The following is an 8,201-nucleotide window of genomic DNA, read 5'->3' on the forward strand; positions in this document are numbered from 1 at the left end:
GGGGGGGGGTGAGGGGGATAGCCGTATTTGAAGTTCCACTAATTGCGAATGGTCTCGCTGCTGAAACTGGCGCGGGAAAGGCAATCCTCTCGGCAACGACAAACGTAACTCTGTGTATCGCGATGGTAAATACATGGATGCAACGCGGAGAAAGTCCGCAGAGTTCAGAAACCCAAAGTAGCAAGCGCCGCGCAGGTTATACAAAGCTAATGAATTTTTGTGACGGCGTGCTTGATGAAGCCAATAGTTTCTGTTAGCACTGTTGCGCGCGCATGCAACGTGTTACGAAATTTGCTGAAACTAATCGTCAAACTGTCGTGAAAGTACTAGTAGCATGAATAACGCTCCTGTTTTTTCTTTTTTCTTTTATTCTTTTTTTTTTTTTTTTCACGCCGAACCTCTAATCGGGCGTAACGACCCGTATTACGATACATTCGGAGTAATCAGAATAGAGAGAGAGAGTAAGCTATTTAATTTTGTTTCCTCCAACACTAATTATTACAATCTTCTTTTTAGGATTGAAAACGATTTTTATACGGATTATGTTATAGCAAATTACGTAAAATAAATTTATGCGCGCTTACATATTTCGATATCGAAGGTATCAAATTTAAATTGGTTGTACTCTCGATATAATTCCGTCGCTCCCGAGAGTTATTGATTTATATCACTTGCCGCCGGCAACCTGTATTTCAAAACAGCACGGCAACATTGTATGTACAGCGCGAAACAGCGCATTTTAGAACCGCGAAAGAACGATGCGGGAATCACGACCGCGTCCGCTAATTAATCACGCTTGGCAGTAATTCCGCGCAGCTCGCATCGCGCGCTCATTTCAGGATATGGTGGGTTTGTTTATAGCACCGGCTAACCGTAACATTAAAATGTCCGCTACTCGAATGTATCCAAATGATGGTATATCATCGATGCTGATAATATTTGCGGGACGACGCGGTTTCATCCTGTGTATATAATTATAAATTTAAGTGTCCTGTAGATGAGATAATTTACTCAACACAACACACATTGTACGATCGTTCGATGTATTACATATGTAAATATACTCGGTATATGACTCTTTTTTTATTTCAGCATTTTTTTGAAGTAAATTTTCGAAGAAAACAATTTTTTGACGGTAGAGAGAGAACGATCTAATGTTGGATCATAGATATTTCCTGCTTTTATTGTTTATCACGTACAACATGTATATTTATTATATTTATATTTATATATTTAATTTATATTTAGAGTATATTTATGATATTTACGTTTTATTTCGGGGAGATATTTTTCTATTTATATTTTATTGTATCCATACACACTTCTATGCTCATATATGCACTCATAGTACTTGAATGCGAGACTTTCATAGAACAGATTGGAAATTGTTAATCTTGGAAATAGCACAAAAGCATGCACCTAGTTTAAATAAGTACATGCGATCGGCATCTTTGTGATAAACGGTCTAATAAGGTCGGCGATAGAACATTTGCTCCAGATGCTTTCCAATCGCTTTTTTATATAAATATATAAAAGAGGATTGGATATTGCATAAATAATTGCTGCTTGCACTCTAATCTTACAACTATTAAATTAACGCATAATGTAAAGTAAAAATGTAAAACTATTACAGCGTCAGGACTAGCGTTAATCGCATTTTTTTTAATTCTTGCTTTTCCATGCGCTTTGCAGCTCTTAGCATAAGAACTTTACAGCGCAAGGATAGGAGAGACTAAACTTCGTAGGGACCATCAACTTTAACATTATTTCTACGAGAGAAAGACATTAATAAAATTTAATGTCGAATTACTACTTTATGCATAAACGCAGAATAATAGAATTCAAATGTTATTATTTCACTTTGAACGATAATTGCAATAATTTGTTACTATGCGAAACATTCCGTCATTTCGTCTGTGAAATTTTAGTCATACTATGTTTTACTCTGATATGCCATTAGCTCCATCGTATTGTAATATTATAGTCAACTCGCTTTATTAACGCGTATTATTGAGAATCCTGCATATAATAATCGCTACTATCAACTAGCCCAAGCCGCAACATGAACGGACTTGCTGGAAAAATTTTATCAGATCCAAAATAAAGATATGTGCCAGAGATGAAATATTATATCGAAATATTATTATCACAGAAAATATATCGGATGCGCATATTTGTATATATTATATCACAGTAATCATTAATTATACTGTGAAAAGTATTTTTATAGTTCATCATTAGTATCGTTTATTAGCGCCCGTCTAATTATTACCGCGCATTAATGATTCATTAAGCGAACAATTCGTTTTTGTACCGTCGCGCTTTAAGGATTAAATGGACACCGTAACAACAACCGTTCACGACAATTTCCATCCTCATAAAACGGATACTCCATCAACGATTTTTACGAGCCGATATATCAGGTCTACCGGAAAGTTTTGTCCGTTTTTGGAATAAAACAAAATACAAATTTTTATTACCGTCAACCCATTCAATTCTATCTCTGCAATGTTTCAATTATCTGTCCTTAGTATCTAGAGTGTATCGGTCATGATTCACTGTTATATCGGAAATGCGACCCTCATTCCGAGTCCACGTCTTCCTTCCTCGTCCTATTCTACCGCCGTCTTTTGCGTTTAATGGCTCGTATGAACCTTCCATCGATGTACGCAATGCGTCGAGCGTAGCACAAGAACATTGTAACATCCGAGCAGCATTGCTTAACATTCTACAGTCCGCGCAAGGGTGGAATTTGCAGGAGATGTGAATACCGGTCTGCGTCCGCGACGTGTACTACACGAATTCTCTAAGCTGGCAGTCTTGCTCTTTTCCTGTAAAAGCACGTGGTAATCATGCAACTCTCTCCCGCACGAATGGGACTGGGACTGTTGCTTCCCTGTCGTAAAAGCATGCGACAGTCATGAAATTTGTCGGAACCTTCGAGTAGTAGAACAAGTAATACTCTTTTCCTTGAAGTTTTATAAATTCTGTTATCGCCGTCGATATTGGTAACACATGTAGGAATACTTGAATGTATCTGATCGATCATTTAATCGAACTTATAATTAAATTCTGACACATAAAATCGCCCGCTTAATGGATTCTCTACATTAAATAAAAAAAACCGATATAATCGATTAAAAAATCTATAATGCAGCATATAATTAAGAAAAGTATTAACGTTAAAATTTGCATTAAAAAATAACAGTTAGCTCGTAATAACGAGCGCATATTATATTTGCGCACCTTTTTTCTCATTTTGCATTCGTTCTTCATGTACATTTTAATTCAGCCAACGGAGAAGCATACTTTTCTACTCGGAGATGTTCATTTCTCGAGCGGTTAAATCTGTTTTCAGAACGACGCGATAATCTCAATTTTGTCCCCCTTTTCAGATCGCATTTCTAAAGGAAAACGAGAAAATCCATGCTACTCAAAACTAAAAGCCACAAAATCCCGCATTCGTGCTGCCTCCCAAAGGTCTTCTTTTCAACAATACAAAGTAATGATACGCTAAGCCATGACTTTCGTCATTTTTTTTAGTACAAAGCTTGACTCTGCGTACGCAGGCTTTTCAGAGGTATTAAAAGAGGCAAATTACATCGCCTGTAAAATATCATTTATCTCTTTTTTTTTTTCTTTAGAAACGTCTTAAGAGAGCGAACGATACCGATCTTTCATTGATTCCGCAATTAGATCCAAACAGCAATATTTCTGAATATATAAATTGCAAAAGAATTCATTTATAACACAAGAAAAAATCATCCATATGTGTTCTTTCAAAATGATGATTTTCTTGAAAATATGATCTATAAAATATTTTGCAAATATATGCACACACACGTCAAATTCGAAATAATTTTTAATAAAATCGGATGTGACACCATCCGATTCCACAACTATGTATCTTATGCATTCACAATTTTCGTTTACTCTATCATTTTGCTAGTTTATCGCCATTTAGTGTAAACTAAAACATTTTGGTTAGGCTGACAGTAGGCAGCCGCCAACATCTGGATCGACTACTTACAGACAGTGTATGTTTTCCGGCGACGCCGTAGAGTCTCGAGCGAGTTTTCACGCGCCTGTTTATTTAAGCAACGAACGCGCGTATATTCGCGCACCCACGCATGGAAAAACATTACCGGTCGCACGTGCTTCCATGCTTGCATTGGCAAGTCAGCTGTTATATAAATAAGCATAATCCTCGTCGAATAAAACATTTCTTTGTGAGATTCACGTTTCCTTCACAGAGCAGCTATTTTTTCTTTTCAATTGTTTATTAAAAGCTATGCAGAAATATACAAAGCGGTATCATATATTGTACAATGATATTAAATTAATATCGTTAAATGTTCGGTTCGACGGAGCTTTAATTGAGCTCGCGATATTCGGTTAATTTTCTATCTTCATCTTTTTCAGGCTAAGAAGGTAGAAATCTAGTTGATGAAGTCTCAGTAATGCCTCGGGGTAGAAGATAATTTTCATGAAATTTATACAGTGGAAAGATCTTGATACTCTCCGTGTTATACGGAAGTTTTCACAAAATGAAAGAACTAGCCGGTACTTCTTTTTTATTTTTAGGGCAAAAAATTTTTTTCAGTATCGGCTCTTCATTTATTCAAAAAAGAAACTTGATGTCTTCATAAGTGAATTATGAATAATACGGACATCTTTTATAAATTACTGTGAATGCCAATTTTAACAACCGTGGACGAAATAATTGGAAAGTAATTTACAGTTTTTGTCCACAGGCTGTGGTAAATTAATTACTACCAAGTTCTATACCTAATATGAGATATATATATTTAGAATAAATAAGATTTTTTAAACCGCTGGAACTTGTCCGATCACGCTATATTTTTTTTCGGCAATGTGTAATAAAACAAATCTTTATCGAATGGCTTCTCGTTCGTAGTCACACAATCCTAGTGTCCACGTGTCATTACCGAAAAAGGCAATATTGGCCTCAAACCTTGTCGAAATGGTCGCCATGGCGCAAATAACGCGACACAAATCATGCGATTCGTATTCAGCCACAATCGCGCGATACCTCTTACACTCATCGGCAGGCCGGCTTTCAAAGGGAACCGGGATGTGCATGGAGGTCGCGGCTGGCCACCGTAATTTCGCGAGAACCCGCGTAGCATAATAAGGTACCCACAAGCGACTATCGGGAAGTAGTCGAAGCCGCGTTACACTCTGTTATTCCGCTGTGCATGCAGAGAGAGAGAGAGAGAAAGAGAGAGAGAGAGAGAGAGCGACGAGCGATGGTCAGATCAACGACCTGCAACCCAGGTCACTACGATACAAAGCAGACTGGCCTCTCTTTTGCCTATCTACTTATGTTTGAGAAAGCTATGAACTGCTTCACAAAGAGCTTTCACTATAATTTCCGCGATGAGATGTTTTTATGAAGAATAAAGATATTTTTGTACTTTCCATCAGCACGATGTTCGTCAGCGTTTTAAATAATTGAAAAATATCGCTTGCGATAATTAATGCAAATCCGTTTATTTAAAACGACTGGAATGTATTCCGTGACTTTTCGTTATGATCACTCTGCGCGATATTCAAACATTGTTGATATTGTTAACACAGTATACAGCATATCACGCTACTGAGATCAAGTGTGTAACATGCGCTTGTCTCGCCTGACATTAAATTTGCAGCAAATCTGTTTTGGATATTACGTTAGCATGCAAGGAAACTGACAACAAAACACACTCCATGTCGCGAACTTAAGCGGACAACTGGCTGAAAATTCAAACCTATCTCGATGCCTATAGTTACCGTGGAAATATAATCATTGCGTGAATCTGGATGGCATCACTGATGACATATCACATACCTAAGGGATCTAATGTTGCAACAGTAGATATTGGTAAATATATCCTTGAGATGGTATAATCCATTAACGCATGACAATTGAATATTGAATATCTACAGTAAATGAATAAACTAGTGATAGAAAATAAGAATCTGATGAAATAGACAGAAAGTGACATCCTTATATTTGAATATTTCAATCAGGAAAAAGAATCGTTCATCAAATTTTCTATTTATAAATGAGTTTCTCTCTTCCTAAATCAAAAACACACGATAAAAAATAACGTAAAAAATATTTCGCGCGTATATCGGCTAAGATGATATCTTCACCTTTCGCATTGATCGCGCTTCTTTCACTTTTCACGATCGCCGTCCGTGTGTTATTGAGCTTACGTTAGTGCGCGTTAACGAGACAGCGCTGAAGCCTCGTAAACGCTTGCCATGAAGGCTTGATGTAGCGAGCGGTCAATTTGCGCGTACTACACACTACCGGAGATGAGCAGATACACATAAAACGGCGCGAAGGAGAGACGAAGACGGAAAAGCCAGTATGGCATCTACACGTTTGACCTGTAACGAGGACAACTCGTCCCTGGCCTCCTTCGAGGAAAGTATATTTCTTCCCGACTCGCGCGCCCGGTTCTCGCGGTTTTTTGCCAAGGTGTACTGCCACCGACGAGACTCGCCAAGGCAAATTAGTCAAATTCGTAAATTGGGGAACGGTAAACAAAACTTGTTCCGCCAAAACTTTCGTCTCCAAATTCGAGATCTGTCGTGTTCGATTATTAGAATTATCATTATTAATGTTACTTTCTGTATTTTTTCTGAGAGAATACAATGCATCCGAGTGCGCGTTCTCACGATGATGTTTCTAAGAAACGTACGTGATGTATATATGTTTGTGGTTTGCGGAATACAATACCTATTTACCGTAAACAATAGCTGTCCATTTCCAGCGTGATTTCTTCGGAAGTAGCTGGTGGTCCGACTCTCGAGTATTAGATGCCGTCCGTACGACGTTTTGCGATCGATATCGTCGTATATATTGTACATACACAGTACACCGCGTGTTTTCGCGAATGTCTACGCGAAGGTAAACCGCGCGTGTCTCTCTCTCTCTCTCTTTTTAACGTCGTGGCTTGAGAAATGGACGTACGCGAGAAGCGATCGTAAACGTCGTGTTTTCGGCAAAGGAATCTCCCACGTGGGAACGGAGGAGTTTGCCTTCTCACTTTACTTCGTGTCCGCCGGTTAAAAACAGTGTTGAGAAAATCTTGTACCGAATTTCCACCCTTTTCGTTTGTCACGTATCTTAGTTTGTCTAACAACTTTAAGAAACCGATAGAAATAGCCTTTAGCTTTTCCAATACTGTATTTTAGAAGTTAAAATCTAAAAATATTTTATATAAAATCTAACCAGAATTGATTCTAATGCATTTTTCCAGTGATTTTGCAAGAAATAATTGTAAATCCAAGAATAATTAAACAAAAGAACTAATAAAGTTGATTACATTGAAGATGTTCCATGATTCAATTCATGATGCATACATATCCATAGAATGGGAAGATCCTTCCGTAGTTAGATCTCTCAAGGAGTCATTTCCGATTCCGTTAGGTAAACGAAGAAGGGGTTTATTCTCGCTGCACCCTCTCTCGCCGGTGGATTCCACGCGCATATTAATCGATCTAGCACAGTCGAGAGGTCCTTCGGTGAGAAAGTTCGGTCGGCGACGGCAAACCAATCTATGAAAGGCTGCGAAAGCGCCCGATCGCTCGCTCGTTGTAGGTAGGTAGATAGGTTCTCACACGACCGCAAACTATGATGGACATCGTCATTAAATTCGACTTCAAGCGCACGTCGTAGGTGCTCCCCCTCGCTCCCCCTCGCTCCCCCTCTTATCTCTCTTCCTAGTCCTTTCCTCCATGGCGACGGACCGCCATGTATGCGTCGTATACATGATCTGTGGACGTTGCGAGGGCTGAGTGAGCTTGCACCAGAACAGCCGAAGAGAGAGAAAGAGAGAGAGAGAGAGAGAGAGAGACAGACAGAGAAAGAGTGACTCCAGCCAGAGGGAGAGAAATTCGAGGGGATAATCCGAGAAGGAGATGGGTGTTCTCGATATGATTAATGCTTCGCATGCGTGTTCATATGTGGAGGACAGCTGTGAGTGACTCGAGCTCCGCCCAACTACCACCGTCGACATTCGACCGAACGCACATCCGCAACAAGAGAGAGAGAAAGAGAGTGAGCGGGCTCTTCTCTCCTCTTCACTCATCTTTCACGCAGGAATACGCGCCTGTTATTTCGACTACGTTGCACTCGTGTTGCAACGCTCGCGCGAGCGATATGCGCCCTGCCCTGAATACACGAC

General features: G+C 39.1%; 1 protein-coding gene across 3 annotated transcripts in view; it reads left to right on the plus strand.

The window, feature by feature from the left end:
- The window catches only part of LOC115239299, a 199,498-nt gene that overhangs the window by 171,612 nt on the left and 19,685 nt on the right, over positions 1-8,201 (plus strand). Inside the window, exon 1 of one of the 3 annotated variants that reach the window (XM_029813756.1) lies at positions 3,908-5,884. The exons of the other annotated variants lie outside the window; for them this stretch is intronic. The gene's annotated coding sequence lies outside the window, so the exon portion shown is untranslated. Of the gene's footprint in view, positions 1-3,907; positions 5,885-8,201 lie in introns of those variants that run through there. 3 annotated transcript variants of the gene reach the window in all.

This window comes from Formica exsecta, unplaced genomic scaffold (genome assembly GCF_003651465.1).
Source record: "Formica exsecta isolate Colony F162 unplaced genomic scaffold, ASM365146v1 scaffold37, whole genome shotgun sequence".
NCBI lineage: Eukaryota > Metazoa > Arthropoda > Insecta > Hymenoptera > Formicidae > Formica > Formica exsecta.